Consider the following 21,593-nt stretch of genomic DNA (forward strand, 5'->3'; position numbering starts at 1 on the left):
CGAGAGATTTTTCTTTCTTCTGGTTCTTTATTACCAAACAAGACTAACACCGCCTATCCGAATGGCACGAAATGGTTCCGTTCCAGGCACTGTCAGTGCGCAAGAAATATAATCGCACGCATAAGAGCGTAATGGGTACACATGAAAACCGGGTGTATCACCGCGGGTAGGTACACCATCCGGTTAATTACACATAATTATCGTTGCAAGGACCAGCAGCGCGAGAAAGAGGTGGAAACGGGAAGAAGAAATACAAGTGTCCAAGAAAAATGTTCTCGAGCCTCTCTCCAGCGATCCATTCTCATTTCCAGTGTAAAATCAGCGTGAAAGAATCGTGGCAATGATACATATGTGATAAAAAAAAAACTGTTAAACGTTGATATAATTTTTCTTTATCTTTATCCGAATAGTTGAAATACATTTGCAAGTCTATCATTTTCGTTCTCTTCTTATTTCTCACACTTTGTTAACTGATTAAACGAGTATTTTTTTGATACATCACGATTCAAATAAATTCATTATATCAAATAATATTAATCAAAGATCCAATGGATGTACATGTAGGGATTTCTACGATAATTTTAAATACAGTTTTCCATTTTATCTCTTCTTGTTTCTCGCACGATTCGATAGAAACGTATCCTTTCGAACTTTCGATTGCGATCTCGCGTTGAAAATTGTTCGAGAGTCGTAAGGAAGGTCGTACCCATCGCTACCAAAAGCCACCGAAATGATCTCGAGCTGACGGACAGCCTGTTGTTTATTGAATTATTATACTGCTTTTTTTTCGAGCAACATTCGAGGAGGATTGGAATTGATAGAAATTGCAAGAATTCGAGGATTAGAGATAATTAGAGATGACGAATGGAGGGATGTTAAATGGATGTTTAGTCGAGGCGGGTTGCCTATCGTTGCAGGATCCAGGAGCCGATGAGAAATCGCTGCAAATTACGAGGAGCGATCGGTATTCGCCCGCTTTGCCCGCCGCCATTCCTGGCTTCCGGCTTGGTGTTGCTTCGCTTGAAAGTGTTCATCTTCGTGGCAGCCTGTAACGAGGCTTGCCTCATTTCCAGCCTATTATCGCTTGTCTTCCTTATTTTATGTTATTCCACGCGTTTCAATTGCGCTGCTCGATCGGTTCGATCCTCTTTGCTCGCTTCTCACGAGTCGATCCTCGATTTTCAGGTCGAGTAAAAATTTATTATCGGCGGAGAAGGAGATAATAATTTTGTCGAACTTTTGCTTTTTCCAACAAGGGATAAACGTTTCAATACAATTCTTTACTTTACGGTGAAAAATAAAAGTTGCCAACAGTTTTCTTTCTAGATAATTTAACGACTGCATTTAATTAAGGAAATGATTGTTGAGTTATCAAGTTTTTTTTTTAGAGATTCTTAATCAAGATTCTCCAATTATTCAGCTAATGTGTCAATTTTTCTAATCTCAGTAGAGTGTTAACATATTCGTTTTGGTCATATCGAAGCTTCGCACGTAAATAATAATCCTTAAAAATCTATCGCGTGTCGTTAAGTTGGAAAAAGCACATATACAATGTGATCGAAGGTGGGGGCTGCATATACGCAGAAGAGGCAGTCTTAATGATCGCGTTTGATTTACGCACTGCGGCACAGAGTGTCGAAGCAGCTTTGTCTTCCGGGATCGGCTCGTTAATAAAATTTTCCGTAATAGAAGGCTTCGTCATGCCTGCGGAACTCGGTTGTTTTATTATTGAAAATCGCCATAAACTCGTGGCCCTGATAACATTCCCCGCGCGTTCTAAACATTAAAGCCGGGGACAGTGGTTGCTCGGAAACCGGGATGAGAGAATTTATTGGGATCATTATGCCCCGTCTACACTTGTCAGACGTTGTTTGCCGTTCACCAATGCAAAAGTATTGAAATTACGCTGCGTTTACATTGATCAAAAATTAATCGACAATGAAATAATAAAAATATCGTTCGGTTTATCAAATATATATTAAAATTGCCAGAATAAGTTCTGGCCAATATTATAGTTTTTTGAGGAGAAATTGAGGATTTATCTGTGACGATATAGAGACCATTACGGTGCGTTTACATTGATCAAAAATTAATCGGCCATAAAATAGTGAAAATATTATTTGGTTTATCAAATATATATTAAAATTAATAAGAATAAGTTCTGGCCAATGAGCAATATTATAGTTCTTTGAGGAGAAATTGAGGATTCAACTGACAATATAAAGACCATCACATTGATCAAAAATTAATCGGCCATGAAATAGATAAAAATATCGTTCGGTTTATCAAATTCTGTATTCAATGCAGTGTTACAGTTCTTTGACAAACTATATTCGACCGAATAACGAGGAATAATGAATTGTTTGCCACACTTGTTCGCCTTTATAATAAATGGTAAATGGATCCCTCGATGAGAAAACAAACGGACGAGTAATCTGCTCGCGATTCAACGACTGTTCATTCGTTTTCCGTGGTGTGGACGCGGCATAAGGACGAGGGAGGGGGAAAGAATGGGCCGAACAAGCGCCGCGGGTCATCGGCGAGGAACAGATAAGACAAAGTATGCGCCTGCGGCGACAACGATGCCGCGGCAAGAATTTTAAATTTGTCGCGCATCGACGTGGAAGCGCATCGACGGTTACCGAAGTTTAATCGATCGCTTGTCAAAACGATCGAGGACCGACGGGAGGGGGAAAGATCTCGTGGGATTCCTGGGCGATGCTGGAAATCGCCGATTCGTTTCGTTGATTTTTCTAGTGATTTTTCTTTTTTTTCCCTCCTCCTCTTAATCTCTTCTACTTGTCCCATCCACTCCTTTCGATTCTTTTCTTTTTATTTTATCGCCTGTTTTTATTAGGGCTTAGATTGTCTTGCGTCTCGCAGGTAATATACGGTTAATGGGTGGATATATATGGGTAAACTGTGAGAAAATTCTTGCGATAGACGTCGCGATAGACGTTTATGGGATATTTATCGTGTGTTTATGCGCGTTCCGCTTGACAGTAATGTATTTGCAAATTTACCGGTATGCCGAGTGATTTTTAGGTAACATTGTGAGAAATTTTATATGTTAAATTATGGTTTAACGGGTGGTAAAGTTTAAAAACCTTCGCTAAGGGAAAATGTTAATGAAATGTCACGTGTCATCATTATTTTTACTCTTATTCCTTATCGTACACTTCTGTCTACGCGACTTTAACTCGAATTATAAATACAATAAAAAACAATATTAGATTTACAAGATCATACGAAAACGTAATCATAATCTGGACAAGAAATCTTCTGTCTCTTGATTTTCTCAGATATATAAAAAAAAGGTGTACACGAAATGTTGTGAATCAAGGATGAAAATCGTCGAGAGAGAAGCAAAAAACAAAGGAAAAAGTAAAAATTCTCTTCGTTCTCTTAAATCAAAAGCGACGACTTCGTAAAGGAGAGAAGGAGCATCCGTCAACCCTATTAAAAGCGTATAAAAATCCCAAGAAGACGGTTCGGTGGCTTGTAACGAGACGGGAGAGCGTGTCTCTCATTTTTTCCACGATTCGTACGGGGTGCACGTGGCGCCTCGTTAAAGGGTTAACCCACGACGCGCTACCGTGTAGAAGCGTGGAATGCGGATCGTCCACGGCAGCTGCGACACCACTTTACGTAGAAGATAAAGGGACGCTTTTTTTTCCTTCCCTTTTTTGCTTTCCTTTTCTACTTCTTCCTCTTCTCCTTTTCCTACTCCGCGAGAGGGAAACCGGTCCTTTTTCACGCGTTAACGCCGAAATCAAGCCAAGGAAGAGGACTCATGAACAACGGTCTCTCGACGTTATCGTACCGTAATATCGAATGCTAATTCACCTCGTGTTACATATGCGGGCGACTCCTGCATCCTCCAGGTGCACCCTCTCCATTAATGGGCCGAATAACTGTCGATGGAAAGTGGAAGACAAATATAGAGCAGTTGGGAATGGCGTGGAACAGGGACCCTTGTTTGCGTTTACCCATCGTTCCAGTTAATTACTTTATAATACCGTTTCGTTCGGCCATTTGTTCCTTGTTTGCTTTCAGATCCTTGGAAATTTTCGAAATTTTTCTCATGCAAATACGCGGAGGATATTTTGGGAAAATAGTTTTTTCAATAGGAGATAATACACAGAGATAAGGAGGTGGCAAGCTCTTTAATAAATATACGCGAATATGAGATGTAATTTTCAACAGGACGATATCGAAAATTCTTTCCTACTCCCCAAGATATCAAAGATAATCGAATCAGCATTAATTAAAAAAATTGCGATATCAATAATACGATCGCGATACCGCCTGGAAATGGTCGAACAACTGTCCCATAAATAATTTCGTACAATATATATTATACCAGATATACCAGGATGGATAAAGAAAAAAAGTCGAAGACTGCCGCTATCATAATCATCTCTCGCTGAAACGACGGCAAAAGTCGGGCACGGTTACCCCGAAGATCCCAATCTCGATCGATGATCAACGACACCTGCGCGGCCAAATTCTATCCGTGCGCGACATCGATACTGCCCGAACTATTCCAACTTCCTGCCCACGGGTTGACACGGGTTTACTCATCCTGCGACTAGGATCACAGCCTTAATAACAGCCGCCTATCAACCGAACCGTGCGAACAATCGAATATTATCTTTCCTTGGATCAGGCGTTCAGACACCCGGCTATCAAATATTTATACTTGCCTTGCCGTCCTTCCTTCTGCAGGTTTTCCTTTTTTTTCCTCTTTCTTTTTTTCCTCGTTCGTTTCATTCGTCGAAGCCAGCCGAGATCCGTGAATCGAATGCGCGAGAAGGGGGCAGGTGGGAAGTGGTGGAAGCGTACTCGTTGTACGGGGAATAATTTTGAGAAGAAAAAAAGAATCTAAATACTTAACGAATACGTGAAATATTTTACGAATATTTTTGAAATCTTTCTCGAGTAGGGATAAATTTAAGGAGTTAATTAATCGAGTTTTTCTCGATTGTTGAAGCGAAATGGAAGACCAATATCCTTTGTATACATTGTTCCAATTTCGAACAAATTGTACACGTGGGTGCAATAACTTGTAATTATTTCTCAACCGACCCGTATACGGGCATCGTCGGTCTCGATGTAATTAAAGCAACAAATTCCATGGCAACGACGTCCGTATGCGTATTTCGTATCGCGCGGTGATCGGTCTCCGCTGATGAATCGCCACAGGTGCGTGTCTCTCTTCTCGATACGGAGCTATGGGTGTCGTCGGTCACCCAAACGTAGGATAAGTCCGCCTCGTTGCCCCGTAATTATTGGATAAACGGCGACGTCCCAATTAACGCCGACGCTCCGTCGTCCGCTTCGTCTGCCGGAAGTGAAGAATCTAACGTCGTCCTCTAATATCTCTCATCTCTTCCGAAGAATTGAGAGACTTGCAATATTTTTTGTTCGAAGGATCGGAAAAATTTCTCTCGATTCGATATGTGAGACAGATTAGTCGAAAAATTTGATATTTTTATCGGTATTAGAGTGTAATGTTTAAACAATTACGTCGAATTGTGATTTCATTCATTTTATTTGTATTTAAGAATTATCTCATGTACACCTGTCCGTCCAATAATTATTACAATTGGAGTATATACTGTAATTTGTGAGTCGAATCGAAGAGATTGATCGATCGAGACGAAAAACAGAGGCCCGTTCGGGCTCTGACGTTTACACGGACGATTGATCGGCACCAGATGATCCATGAAACCGATTTCACTCGCGGTCGTCAGCTTTCAATTGGCCGCTTCCTCCCCGAGCCACTGTTATTAAAAGGATAGCTTCTCAAGAGGGCTGTTAAAGAGTGGCGGTTTTAATCGATCGCCGATTAATGCAATCGAAGAAGGATTCCTTCGAGGAGAGCCGGCAATTTGGCTCGGCGGATCGGAGGCCCAAACTGGACAGTTGTCGACAGTTGCTCGTGCGAAAGATCGATGGGGGATTTTTATCGAGAAAAATTTGTCCCCACGCCCATTCCGTTCTTGGGCGCAGATGTTGGCCACAATGTTTCTGCGCCTCGTGCTCGAAACGGCGTGAAAGAAACTGCGTTGACAGAGTTACACGATAACCGAGCACGAGGACACGCTTAAAAATTGATCGATCTCGGCCTAATGTTGATCATCGAGCGATTATGATGTGTGTAAGAATGATTATGGTAATAATTTTTGGCACAAAATACGAAGTAGTGTGCGGAATGGAAATTAAAATTCAAGATATTAAAAATTATAAATATGTACGTATATATACCAGTCGATTCGTTCAAAAAAATAATTACGAGATTAGATTAATTTTGCAGGAAAATATAATTCGTATATATCTTTAATACCAAGATAATAAGTACGAAATCATTTTGATTAAATAATTTTTGAATTAATACAACACAACTAATATTTATTTACAAAAGTTTAAAAATTTTAACCATCTGAAAGGAAAGATATGGAAAAATTAACATCGACGAGTACGAATCGAACGGACAATGTACAAACGTCAACGTTTCAAGAATTTATTAACCATTGGATTATTTATCGCCGCCTTTTCCCTCTCCCGGAAATGCGGATTTAATAAGCGCGAGCTACACCTGTAAACGACGAAATACGACGCATCCGTGTCTGGGAATATGCGTGCCCGTTGACGCGAGCCGATTCGTGGACACAGGAAGGAGGAGGAGGAGGATAATAACAGTGGTCACGTTCGTTGGAGCGGTCACGGTTTTTGAAAAAAACATTTCGTTGGCGGAGGAATAAGGAGGCACGAAGGGCCTCAGGTGGCCCTGTAACGAGTGGTCCTCGCGACACGCCGTAAATTTCCACTGTCAATACACGGTGTGCACCTGGTAGGTAGCCTGGTAGGTTAATCTTAACGAGATCGTTTCGACGTTTCTCTCCATTCCGCCCTTTCAATCCTTGTTATTATTGGCTCGCTCGCGGAGCAAATTTCACGACGTGCGCCTTTCATTCGTATCGCGATCGTCGAGTCAGCCATTATCCCCAAGGAATTATCGCTTGGACAAAGTTGCTCGGACGTGCTATTGATTTGCTTCAATTTCCATGCGGATAAAATTTTGGATAAATAATTCATATGTTGTTGGTTAAATTTTTAAATGGATTTTTGTGCGCAGTAAATGGAAGTGAAAGTTGAAATTGTGCATATAGAAATAGTTTTCTCAAGATTTTCGGGTAAATAGTTATTGTATATATATATAAATATATATAATAATAAATTAAAGATACGGTATAGTTTTTAGAATAAGATGTTCGAGTCCATCTGTTTGCATCATCAATTCTCATAAAAACTTTATTCCAACCCGTATTCTCTCGATATTATCCCCAGAGAAGATTAAAAAGCACAATTCATCCTACGTCAAAATTTCAACGAATATAACTCGGAGCGAGTATCCATTTCCAAGCACCCCTCCTCTTCCCCTCCATTAAGCCAGAAACTCGTCAAAAATCGCATTCCCCATATAAAGGAAAGATATATATTCGTCGTTTCGAAATAAAGCCATTAGTCGATCGAAAATTGGAGCAAGCTTAAAATTCATCGTCGTTCCTGTAATTACCATCCTCTCGCATTCCTTTTCGAAGGAATGCTTCTAGAATTCCTCGAACGAAATCACTCTCTGATCCATGGATCGGCCATTAAATTGTTAATCCTCCGTTTAAATCATGGCCTATATTCACGATCGAATTTTTAATATTCCAGCAAATTATCCATTGATAATAATTTTAACATCATAATTCAAGGAGCACGTAGCCAAAGAGAGAAAGAGAATATTTTTTCTTCTCGTGAATATATTATTGTTGACCTAATTGGACTGATTTTTCCAATACGCGACGTCAAAAGGCGAAAAAGATTTCCTGGATGTCAATTTTTTTGATAAATAATAAAAGATATACCTGATATTGCTCGAAAAAATTCTTTCCTATCTTACCAAATTTCTAATGAAGATGATATTCGTGACGCGGATGGAATGGGTGATCATCCGCATGTTACAAATATCCTCAATTGAAAAGTAAAACGAAAGAAGAAATTTGTGGAGGGACGTGACGGAGCGCTCGTCATTTCCGGTTGCCAAGAATTACCCCCTTTATTTTCCGCCGGTGTGGCCGGCCCTCGACTCTGTCCCACGTGAGGTGATGTACCCTTGATTATAAGCCAGGAGTGACCAGCACGAAAGATAAATCGTTTGCAATCGAAACTCCTCGGGCCCAGGGCGATCGTGATCATCGCCCTGAAATACCCAAGTCCCCGGCCTGATTGCGATTCTCATTACAACGGGATACGCCTGACAAGTTCACAAGTCGTGTTGCGCCACTTTTTACCTCGTTCGTCGCTAATAATTCCGTCCGATTGGCCGAAACGGCAATTAGCCCTTCCCTTTTCGCGATTCGAGGCTCGTTATTTTTCTGCTGTAACATGGAAAAATGGAAAAAATGTTAAGAGCAGGGTTATGATCACAAAAAAGGAATAGATTTTCGATAATATCTTAATAATATTCTTGATATCATGCTGCATAGGACAATTATGAAATCATACTAGTTATTAAAATTCAAATTAATTTATACATATTTCATTCTTCTGTATTTTCATGACGTTATAAAATTATTAATTATCATAAAAATAATTAATTGTATATAATTATCGATATATAGTTGATTAAAAAACCGTAATTGAAATTTCTCTCGTTCCACGCCTATTAGATCGTCAAGAATATTGCCGAGGGATGGAGATAGTAGATTTCATGGCGCGATGAACCGTGTTTTTTTTTCTCGATTTCCAAATGAAACGTAAGTACTATATTACCCGATGATATCTTCGTGTTTCGAAGGATCAGCTCGGGTTTCATCTCTCGTACGGTGCAACAAACTCGAAGGAATGAAACTTCATCGTACGTTATTTCCTCTAATTTATCAGCGGCGACCATCTTATGGTCAAACGTACGTAAACCAAGAAAATATTAATCATAAACCGCGATCAGATATACATAAGACTGGTGGCTCCGCCAAGTGTTGACACCCTTTCAACGTATCAACTCATTAGGAATATTACGAGTTGAATCGAAACTATTTAAAATTCGATTAAATGGAATTAATCGAAGCATTTCGACTAAAAACATCGAGTAAAACCATTACGATTCTAGTAAATAATTAGGAAAAATAAAAATTCTGTGAAATAATAATTCGATAAATTAATTTTCAATAAACACAATGTTATATGGTTTCTGATTCTTTGCAAACTTTTAAGACAACGTTATTAACGGGACAATCTAATATTCACTTTTCAAATCATCAATAAATATTTGCCCAACCGAGTTAATACATTAAATATTTTAAGATACACTAACGCGTTCGTTTCGCAATTTCTCGCGTCCAAGGTAAAGCGTGGGAGTACAAAGAGAAATACGTATTTCCTCTGCGTGTTCCATTTGCGTATCCTCTCGTAAAACCAAACGCTTATTAACTCAATAGACGTGTGCCTCTAATGGTCCATGGACAAGCAAATAGGAGGCACACTCCTTCAGTCTCTCACCACTTCCCACGATTTTCCTTCGCTTTTACAAACGATTCAACCTTGCCCTCCTCCTGTCCTACACTCGTGACCAAGCGTGGGTTTCACCGCCTTTTTTTCTTTTTCTCCCTCTCCTCCCTCCCCCTCCCATTGAAGACCGATCTTATCGCGTTGGAGCCATTTTCGTTCGTTGCAAACCGTTTGGGAGTGGTCGTGCTGTTGGCAGCGTTAAATCTTGTTAAGATTTCAGTTGAAGATCTCTAATTCGATTAAACTTCTCCCTTAAGTTGTTCGAGGAAATTGAGTATAAACCGAAGGAGTGGCGTGCAAGCTTTTTCCTTTTTCAGGATATGGGAATTGGATTTACCTCTGTTTAATAGTTTCAGTTTCTTCAAGTATGCGTATTTTAGATCGAGCTCGTTTGCCCGACAGAGTGCGTTTGATTAGATGTAAAAGGTGAACGTCTGCTTAATTAGCGATTTGATCGAGGTTAATCGATTTGAGAAAATTGTACGTACGTAGAATGCTTTGAGGAGGAAGAGTTTAAAAGTAGTTTAACTCGAAGAAATGGGGATAATTATAAAACGAATTCAAATTTAGCTTTTAGCTTTTAAAATCATATCTTATCTCTGTCGAGAGAATCAATTGACAGAACCTAATCTTGGTAGAATTTTAGACCAAAATCTTCTTCTTCTTCTGAAAAAAAAAAAAGAAACACGAATCTTTCTCGATAAACTTTCTTTCGACTCTCGAGAAATTAATAATTTCCTTACGAATCCACATTTATGATTATTATTAATTGATAGAACCTAATCTTGGTAGAATTTTAGACCAAAATCTTCTTCTTCTTCTGAAAAAAAAAAAAGAAACACGAATCTTTCTCGATAAACTTTCTTTCGACTCTCGAGAAATTAATAATTTCCTTATCCACATTTTATGAATTACATCATCGATGTTCGTGCGACACGATCGAAACAAGGAATATTTAGTCAATTCTTCGAACTTCTTTCCAGCGCCCTTTCCCCACTAACAACGAAATCTCGAATATTTATTACTTCCTATAGTGGCTGGAAGGAATAGGCAGGTGTAAAAAATGCCCGTTTGACGAATCTGCCATTTTCCCCGGAGAGATGACGAGGCGGCAACTGGGAAGGGCGGTAAAGGAGTAAACGAGGCATTTGTAATCCGAATATAACGTCGACGCGAAGTCCCGGTTTGGTCGAACTCGCGGCGGCCAATAGCGTAATAGCGAGACAGTAGTCATCCCCCTTAAACTTAAATCACGTCCGCAATGCACGCGACTCAACGCGAGTCCCCGCCGTCGTTCGCAACAAGGAGCTCCTTAGCCGAGCATAATGGCGCAATAAATTACGCCACTTTGTGAGCGCAGTTAAAGCCACTATTATACGCCAGTGCCATAACCAGCCGGAAGAGGGAAAAATGATCGTGTATCGGCCGCGAGTTTGGTAAAAATGGCGGCCTCGATTGCGCCGCCGTTTTCCGTGATCCACGTCGTCCCCCGTTGGGGGGCTCCTCCTCCCCCGTGGAGGACGTTGTCAACGATAGCGTCACGTTCTGCGAAACGAACCACTGTACGCTTTTATTATACATCAGCCTTGTAGAAGTTGCCGCAAAGGCAACTTTGTGTATCTTTGTTTTGGCATTGGAGAACTTCTCGTCGTAGAAGTTGGTATTAAACTTTTATTGGTTTCTTTTTTTTTTTTTTTTTTCGAAGTCGTAGATGTCGTTCCAGAGAAGCGTACGCTTTTATTAGGTACGGTTTTTGTTAGACGGTTAGTTTTGTTTGGATTTTAATGGAAGTAGTTTCTTCGTGACTTCTACAATGCTCGGGATTTATTGGATAATTATTTCTAATTTTAAAAAGGTGAAGTGAAACTTTCTTTCGGTTTCAAAGATGCACAGCGGATGGACGGGTCTTGGAAATGTTTAAGAGAGGTTGTTGAATCGATGATGAGTAGACAGAGTAGTTTCCAATAGTTTGGGATATAAATCAATTGTATAATTTTAATCTTAAGTAATTAAGTTTAGCGAAACGAAACGAAAAAAATTGGGTATCGTATAATTCACTATTCATTAGTTCGATATCCTTTCGATCGAGAGCTATGTAATATCGATCAAAATCACTGTAAGAAAACAGATGGATGCAAAAAGGAGCCACGGACCACAAATATCTCTTATCTCCATAGTGACCAAAACCACTCCAATTCTGTTCCACTCCCTTATTTCACCCAGCAGCTCGAAAAAAGAAAATTGGTCACGGTTCGTTTAAACTGTATCTCTCTCTCCCTTTCTCTGCCAAGAGCAATCAGAAGAGGAGAGATCTTTGGATGGGTGCAAATAATGGCGCGACATATTACGCCATTTTGTAAACGGGGGGGGGGCCTTGAAAAGAGCGAAGTTACAATGCAACTCTCTCGCCTCTCTCTCTCTCTTCCTCTTCTGTTCACCACGTCGTTGCCATGTGGGTGCGCCAGGTAATGTCGTAAATGAGTTGAGTCGGGTTTGAAGTAGCCGCATCGACGCATTAGAGAAGATGACTTCATTCGCGCCCCTGCACTGGCTGTGGCTTTCCTCGAGTTTCCTTGGCAAGTGGCTGCAAGAATAATAATGATAATGAGAATGACGATGGCGAAGATGATACCGATTACGGTTTTGCCATTCTATTATTTCATCGAGCCTCGTTGCGTTATTCTGTGGGATATCTTGATTGATTCGATGAATTCTTTCACTTTGCGATGCTGGTTTTATTATTGTTATAGGAAGTGGAAGTGGAAATAGGTTAGATGAAATTGTTTGTAGATGGAGGAAGAGAAGGAAGGAGGATTAATTTTGCTCCTTGATGTTTTCTATCTTGGGAATTATTTTTATATATTTTATATTTTACTTACTAGATATTGCATATAAATTTTAGATATTTGTTTCGGATATTTCTCTAAAAAATTTTACTATATTTACGATTTCTTTAATTCTTGATATTTTTTGATTCAAGTAATAATATTGAGAAGAACTTTTCGTATTTTGTTAATCCTAGATATAAAAATATTGGATACAGATCACAGTAAAATTGTTTTCATCGTATATAGAATTTCAAAACTACGGTGAATATTACGTAAGTAATAGCCAGAAGGCTAGAGTTCAAACAAGGAGAATATCAGTGCTCTCTTAGCAAATTATAGTTGTATTCTTTCCAGAGTCCGTATCAATAGGCCATTGTTTTAGGTTCTCTAGATAATAGTGCCTCTATTGTTGATAAATTGCTCTATTGCTTACAATACTGCTTACATATCGCAGGTATAACGTAGCCTAGCTACACTATCGTTACAATATTTTTAACTTTTTCGCTCCATATATTTTTCTAAAATTGACTTCCATTCGAATTGAAACCATTCGAATTCAATTACCTTGTACAAAACGTGCATGTCCACCTTACTCACAATTACTCAACCGATACCATTTCATACTGTTACCAACATTCCACAAAAATAGTTTTAAACATGGCAGTCAATATCAGATATCTGATTACATAGATCATAGCAATGAGATTCATTCAATCATTCCTCTCAAAAGTAACTATAAATTACAGTTACAAGAAGATTGAATTGCATTCAGATACATGCTTTCAGTTATCTAGAACGAAAATATATCCAAAATAAATTATTAATTTATATTTTTCCTATATCATAAAATTCCAAAGTGGTTTTTGTATTTTTCTTCCCTTGTTTATCTCAATAAATAGCAATGCCTTATGGTCTCTCGAGAAAAATATTAAAAATTACGTACATTCGTATCCAATATTTTATATTTCGAATGCTAGAACTCACATTTCTAAAAATAATATATCTATATACATATATTTATATAATAAAAAGGGGAAGGAATTATTATAAAAACCACATCTCGAAGAATTCCTTCTATCCTAAAAATACAATTTTCTTCAAATCCTAACTACAAATCCAAAACCCCTCCCCCAAATTCAATCTTCCCACCTTAATTTAACCGCGAAACAGCTTTTCGTCCCCGTAATTATGGACAATGGAAGGGAGCCTCGCGTTCCAGGACAAGTAGTCGTGAGATGGTCGTGACAAAAGGTAATATCCCCATGCGATAATTAACCATTCACCGCGCACACCGGGGCGGAAACAATAATTCCCTATGAACGTCGTTCGGAAGTTGCCGCGTTTTGCACGAGTTCTTCGCTGCTCGTTTCCGGCAGCGCGGATTCATCCGCGTCGATATCGAAAGGTGTCGCCCTCCTCCTCCTCCATTCACCTTCGCTTCGCCCGCCACACCCCAATGCTCTCGCAGAGATACGCATTACCGTGATTACAATTACCGCTGAGTGTTGGCTGAGCGATCCCTCCTCCCGAACTAGGGAGCGAACCGAACTAGCATTCATATTTCTTCGTGCCATCGAAAGGATTACGTATCGCGTCCCTGTTCCTCTCCTTCTCGAGAACGAAAGGGAATGGGCGAGAAAGAGAGGTCGAGGCTGGTGATCGAATGGCAAAGAGAGATGGAGACAGAGAGAAATAGAGGAATGGCAGGGGGGAGTACAAAGGGGTGAACGAGTGGAAGCAGCGGAGGATGGCGGTTTGTACGTGCGTATGTGTGTGTGTAGGAGAGGAGGAAAGGGAAGGAAGGGGAGAGACAAAGTGAGGCCTGGTGTGTACGGAGGGAGAGAGGTGTCGATGAGAGAAGAGGTAATTGGAAAGGCGCGGAAACGAGGGGGAGGGGGTGGTTGCGTATTGTTTTTTTCGACAAAACTGGCTCGCGACGCGTGACACGGTCGTCGAGACGCGCGAATAAGGGAAAAGAGCGACGGCCCGTTGATAATTCCTGTGACAATCGATGCTCGTTCGCGCGTCACGGGCTTCATGGTCGGCGAGCGACGGACAAAGCCCGTACGAAAACAAGCGAGAGTTTCGACTTTGCTGCGTCGCAGAATTGACGCGCGGCCGCCATTTTGGGCCACCAGCCGTGAAAAAACCGTGCAAATGGCCGAATTGGGGCGAACGTGAAGTGATAGGATGCACGGAGGATTTCTCACGGAGGGGGATGAGAAAGGAGGAAGAGGAAATCATGGAATGGCGGCAACGAGGTTAAATATCCTTGAATTTGTATTATTTTTATTTTGTATCACTTCTATTTAGATTCTATCTCTTTCCAATCGTAAGAATATTCTTTGCAATTGATTGTATAGTCGAGTATAGTTTAAATGAAATTCCAAGACACATTACACGGTGAATGGAACCATTACCAAATGGTTTTTGTTTTCAAACTATTTCCTCTTCTGGAATACTTTCGCTAATTTTTTTTTTTTTGCAAAATTTATCTGTAATAGAACTCATTGCTTGTTCCTCTGATTATTGGATCTATTCAATTTGATATCTAATCCAAGAAGGAAAGCTTCATATTCGAGAGATCGTAAGAGGAAAAGTATAATTAATAGAAATGTTAAAAAGAAGGTAAACGATTTCGTTCAAATATTATCATTATATAATGCACACCTGCTTTCATGCGTATTTCTCTTTACACAGTGATATTAAATATTTTTATAAAATATTATATCCACTCTACATTTAACATTTTAATGATCGACAGCAACATATTGAACGAGACAGATGCTCGTTGCATGAACGAAGGAAGGGCCACCGTTTTACAAAATATTCTATTCCAACGATCCACGACGGTGAAAGACACTGCTCGAACTTTCGAATTAATTACCTTGCATCTGCGTCGCGAGTTTCCCTCTTTCTTTTTCCTCCTTCCCTTTTTTCTTTTTTTCAGTTTAATGGAGACACGTTGTACCGGGTTTTAATTGCTCGGTACGCGAACGCGACGATTTTTCGTCTCGTTAAACCTGTTGCGATTCACGCGACATGTTAAATAGCTGTAACCGAGTGTATATTTACATGGCGCGCGTTTAATTACCGCCACTGATAAATTCGTTCACTCTCGCGCAATTCGGTCCTCGGTAGAAAGTAATGACCATTAACCCGTGTCGTGGATCCCGGTGAGTTGTAGTACGCCATCTTGCGTTCCAATCTTTTTTCCCCTTTCTTCCTTCCTTCCTTATCCTTCCTCGCGTGTTTATGACGGACACGATGTACGGGAATTCGCCACGTGGATAGTCGAGAATGGTAATAGATATTTATCGATTTCCGTCTTCACAAATAATTTTCCGCCTCCGAATAAATAATAATTCTTTGACGGTGTTTGGAGAGTTTCTACAACGACGACGACGACGCGACGACAGGTGAATACAAAATATTGGCCTCGAATATTACTCACCTTTGGGTAATTTCGTTTTGGGTTTCGGTCGATCGATCAACACTCGACATTGTAATTATTTCTCTCTATATTATTATTGGAAGTGGAAACGTAATTGTTTTGAAATTAAATTTATCTAAGTGTTTAAGCGTGTTTTGTGTGATTCATAGTCGATTGTGTGCACTTTAGAATCGTATTTTGTATTATTTTTGCATTATGCTGTCGGGCAATTTATTATTATTAAGCGGTTAAACGTGTATGAATAAGTAATGAGAAACAGTAAAATTAAATTAAATTTTTGTAAGAACGAGCAAGCGATATTTGTTGTCGAAGAAATTGAATGGTAATAATTAAACTCGATGAACGAAACTTTATAAAATAAATACGATTTCTAAGTTTTTCTTTTTTTAAATTCTATTCTTTCAATTTGTCGAATTCAGAAGATGAAAATAATCCGACTATAAAGATACTTTCCTATTATAATCCTTTCCATTTAAGCACAAAAGATGATAAGTATATAATTGAATTTTAATTAAAAGTAACGTTGTCCAAGTTCTATTTCTCTACCCCGTAAATAATCGAAGAAAAAAGAAAAAGATTGAATCCCGACCCCGAATGACGCTCGAGATAAACCACAGGAAATAGGATCGTGGTTGGCCACGTTCCTCTTATTGTAACTCCTCGTTTTTCCCAGCGATGTGATTGCTACAAATTGTTTCACGCTCCTATTACTATTTCAAGATACGTCCCAACGATAAAGAGAGACACTGTATGGATAAAATGTCTGCTTTATAATTCAAAGCGATCCTGTCTTTCGGCTTGGCTATGCGCGACGCGTTTTTAAACGATCCTTCGCGAGTTTACGCGCCCCTAAACTCCTCATTAAACTCCTTCGTGACCGATGAGTTGTTCTCAACTTCTTTCTTTCCACCATTTCTTACCTTTCCCTTCTTTTCTCAAATTTTAAATCGAATTTATACACGAAATTAAAATTCAAAATTAACTTCAAATTTTTTCCCCTAACTCGTATATCGAATTTATGAAATAAAATTGATTCTATGGTCTTCGAGAATACAGCCACGTATTCCCAATTAGCTTCAAGGCCATAATAATTAAGGTTAACGATTTACGAACTAAGATTCGAAGAAATTGTAAAATAAATTTGTACGATGAATATAGCTATTAAAAAACTAAACAACCACAGTTTAATCAAGTTGTACATATTTTCGAAATAAAAATGAAATATCTTGTTAAGGTAACCATTTCAAGATCATTGAAATCTCGCGATAATTACGATTTTTCAAAATATTTTCAAAGCAAATGCACTTAATATTGTTTGCATTATCAATCAATTTCAACGTCAATACTCGTCAACTGAATGTATCAATAAAACGCACCTTATTCCCAATAATTATCAATTCCCTTTATTTAAAAAAAAATAAAAAAATAAAAAAAAAAGGATTTAAGTAAACGAAATGACGCTTGGCAATATTTGCGATCGCGAATCAATTCTATTCATAATTTTAAATGATACTTTATAACATACGTGACAACTTCATGTACAATATTGTTTGGATTCGATTGCTCGGCGCAAATTACTATTTCCCAAAGGTAAACGCGAAATCATTTATTTAAGCAAATACAATTGCTATTTCTTTTCGTCTCTTTCATTCGGCATCTCGCTCCTTAATTATTATTATTATTATTATTATTATTATTATTATTTTATATATATATATTTTTTAAATATTGCCTCAATTCCAGTTAAAATTTCTCTTCGTTCTTCCATTCTCTTGCATTAATACAAGAGACGCATAACAAGTCTGACTCCTACATTATACCCAAAAGGTTAATCAGTTTTCTTCCACGGTACCAGGCCATAATTTCTTTCAATTATACGGACAATGGTCGGTTACTGTATTTCTTTATAACTTGTTCTCAACTCCATCCGTCCATCTTTCTCCTCCCTGCTTGTTTCGTATCTCGCGCAATTAAGCTCGTTGTCTTGCCACGGCCATTTCCATATTTTCTTTCCCATTGCGTGCCTCAGTTCTAAGAAAAGGGCGTCGCGCCGCCGATCCATGAGACCGACTCGCGGATCGTTTTCTTGTTTCCGCGTTTAATGAGCTATCACGATGGCCGCGGGGACTCGCGGAATAAATTAATCCGCGCTCCGGTCCACCCGTTAGAACGGGTCTCTTAACCACTTTTAGATCACCTTTCAGATAGCGAACGTCCCCGCTAGTCACGCGCTTTCGCGCCTTCGCAGTAAAAAAAAAAAAAATACCGAGCCGCTTTTCTTTTCCAAGAATTCCCTTCGAATTATCCTCTGTTTATTCGGCATTTTTAATGCAATTATTATAGCAAAATTCAAAGGAAAGTAATTTAAAGGAGGAATACGAGATACTTGTGTTTCATTCTTGTACGTATCTATAATACATTCGATATATTGCGAGAATATCGAGGAGACATTTTTAATCATTCTTATTCCAAACTCTATAATATATAAAAACTTTAATTTAATTGTTCCATTAGGTTAGTGAATTAATTATTCTCGTTTTACGATCTTAAAAATAGATATTACTTATAAAAATTCGAAGCATTATATCGATTGCGTCGTACATTTTTCCTCGCCTAATTTTCATCGCTAGATGGCGGCACTCGTTAGAATAAACCGAGGCGACCTTTCTTCTTGCTCGAACCTAAACCTTACGAAAAAATGACACGAAATAGAATAGGAAGGGAAAAGGAGATTAAGAGGAGGGGATCGTTTTAGTATAACGATAGTGTTAAGGGCTTTCGTTAAAGTTTCGCGTATTATGCGTACGGGCAATTAACGTTCATTAGACACGGAGTATCTAGGAGGTTCCAGGGTATGCTTGGAATTAACGTTAACGAAGAGGAAAACGAGGAATCATGGAAACTGTAAATAAAATATATAAGCAGGAATCGAGTAAATTGTTCGCTGGAACGTATCCTCGGAATGCAGAAATCTTTTCCCTTCCTCCTTCGTTTGCCAGGAAATCCCTAACTGTATGGAGGATTATCACGCGCTCGAGTGCGCACACCTTCGATCATTCTCCTCCTCCTCTTCCTCCTCCTCCTCGCAATCTTCGAACGGTGTGTAGACCCTTTAATCGCCGGCCGTACATTGTCGCTTCTTCTTCTTTTTTTTTTGTTTCTTTTTCTTTTCTGTCTCTTCCTCTTCCACTCGTATTGGATAAGAACCTTGCTCGAGGATCTTCGCGCGCGGATATTCTTGGAAAGGGAAGAGAACGAGATCTTATTTATCTCGTTTACTTGGTTCGTTCATCGATCGAGTAGCTTTAGTTTGATTCGATTAATAATGATGCATGGTGTTTTAATTTTAAGATAATTTTGGTTAATGTTACGAGATATAATTTATGAATTTTTATTAATAAATGTTGGATTTCTTTGTGTCGATATATATCGTAATATAAATTAAAAGTGTATCGAATTACAAGATTCATTTCTAAAGATAATGTAGAAAATTTATAACGTAACATGTACGCGGTACACCCTACATTCACTTTTCATTCAATGAATCTAAGAGGCCTGTTATTATATCCTTCGTCCCTGTTGGTTTTCATTAAATTTAACCTTTATCAAAGGTCACGAGCAAAATTCTTCTCCGAGCGCAACCTTTCGATCGTCGATCATCTCGGAAAGGAAAGATCCGCGTGGAGACCTTGTTGAAAGCGATGGTAATAAGGGGATTGAACAGAGGAGAGGGATGGATGGATAAAAATGGATGCAGAAACTCTCTTCTCACCTTCTCGCGGCATTTCTGCATTATCACACTCCATTAAGGCCATTTCGTAGCGAGCCACTCGTTTCGCACGACCACGACCACGCACGAAAGTAATATCTCATTTTACTTCCTTGTACATCGTGGCTCAGATATGCGCGCAATTCGCTGCCCCATGTGAAACTTCCTTCTCTCTCCGCTTCTTCTTGATAATTTTCAGTTGTTTTTTCCTTTTTTTTTCTTCTTCTTCTTCTTCTTCTTTTATCATATGCAATGATAAATTAATTCAACGTCCAGAACGATGACATTATCTCTATCTCGATGAATAATTTTTGAGACAATATTCTTGCAGGGTGGAACACATGAATTTAGAGTTAATTTTTTTTAAGCGTCGGATGTAATTGATAAGATTGCAGCGTTGAATTTAAAGTAAAAATTTATAAGATGAATTTTAATAAGTTGTTGCACGTATCAAGATTGAACGCTTTGTTATTATTCTTTTTATTTCGAGAAATACGATCCTATACGATACTATTCCACTCGTAATTCCATAGTAAAATCGAAATAAATTTCGATTGAAATTATCCATTCATTGGAAGAGAAGCCACCAAACGTTTACCAAACGTTTTACTCGGTTATATTATTATTATTATTATTATATGTAATAACATTACGACTCAACGTAACAATAACGCAAAATCACAGAACACAATATGATAAATTTCGCGATGCATCAGAAGATCCCAGATGCATTATTCCAAGCGAAACGAGTTAAAGAAGAAGAAGAAGAAGGAGAAGGAGGTTTCCATCAATCGCTATCACGATCTCTGATTATAAATTCTTCGTCATAATTCTCGCCATCTAGCGGATAGAAAATTACTAAGCGGAAGCGAGAGGGATCGAGGGACACCATGATGGCCGAAAGGCGAACACTTTCGAGGAACACTATCCTCTGCCCATTCGTTCCATTAATATTTTTACAATCCGATGACAAGATGACATCATGATGATGACATATGAGCAAATGGAAACGTGCAAATAAAACGTGAATCACGTGAATATACCGTTGTCAGAAATTGTATACAGGAATGAAATAACTATTATAAAATGTGAGCGAGGATTTATCATGTACCTGGATATTTTCTAAAATTTAATTTCGAAGAAAATCCAAGAGTTTTGCTCGAGTATGATTTTGAATTTTTGCTTTTTTTTTTAAGAAAGGATTAATTAGTCTCTTTCTTCGTCTCAAAGATGTGTCGCACAAGGAATTGGGTGTATAATTTAAGAAAATAATCTGAGAGAGAGATAGAGAGCAATTTACGATGCTTTACTTAAATTACTTTCTGTTCAATTAAAATTAAAGTACCCGCATATCCTTGAAAATAAAGGTTTATTATTTATTCTTTTTTCTTTTTTTTTTCTTTACGTAATATAAATTATGCATGTGCCATCCAGCTGTCCTTCGTTCCATTACTAATGGCACCATCACTTAACAACCTTTGTGTTAGATAATCTTTAAATCAACTAATGTTTAACCATTCGAAATCAATCAGCTAATGTTTCAATAGAATTTTAATTAACTAACGTTAAATTCTCAATTTTCATTCGTATATTAACAAATCGAAATTGTCATCTAAAATAAAACAATCTTTTTCATAAAAACTTGTTTTCAAGATAGTTTCTCATTAAGATTTACGATCGAGACAATATATTATAAAAATACGAATCGATCTCGATTTCCATTTTCATTTTTCCAAATTTCTACTTCAAAATCCGTTTAGTCTTCATCTCGCGAAACATCCTATACGTCTTACTTTAATCAACCTTGTAGCTCGATCTCTTCAAGATCTCTCTCATAAATATTGTACCAATCCTTCCACCCCAACTGGAAGAAGATGTCACGACTTGGAATTTAAGGTTCAAGCGTCTTGTAACAGATTCCATCGTTTGTTCGTTACGCAGGAATGATGTAAAGCCAGAATTCCAAAGCGTGTGTACATTT

General features: G+C 38.5%; 1 protein-coding gene and 1 long non-coding RNA gene across 2 annotated transcripts in view; one reads left to right on the forward strand and one right to left on the reverse strand.

Annotated features, from left to right (window-relative positions):
- The window catches only part of LOC107999229 (UPF0489 protein C5orf22 homolog), a 761,052-nt gene that overhangs the window by 105,476 nt on the left and 633,983 nt on the right, over window positions 1-21,593 (forward strand). The window lies entirely within an intron of this gene.
- LOC133666458 (uncharacterized) lies at window positions 11,531-17,873 on the reverse strand. The gene is made up of 2 exons (XR_009830630.1): window positions 15,277-17,873; window positions 11,531-12,145 (listed from the first exon to the last, which is right to left on the reverse strand). It is a non-coding gene; the product is annotated as an uncharacterized LOC133666458 (long non-coding RNA).

Source organism: Apis cerana, linkage group LG7 (assembly GCF_029169275.1).
Source record: "Apis cerana isolate GH-2021 linkage group LG7, AcerK_1.0, whole genome shotgun sequence".
NCBI classification, from domain to species: Eukaryota; Metazoa; Arthropoda; class Insecta; order Hymenoptera; family Apidae; genus Apis; species Apis cerana.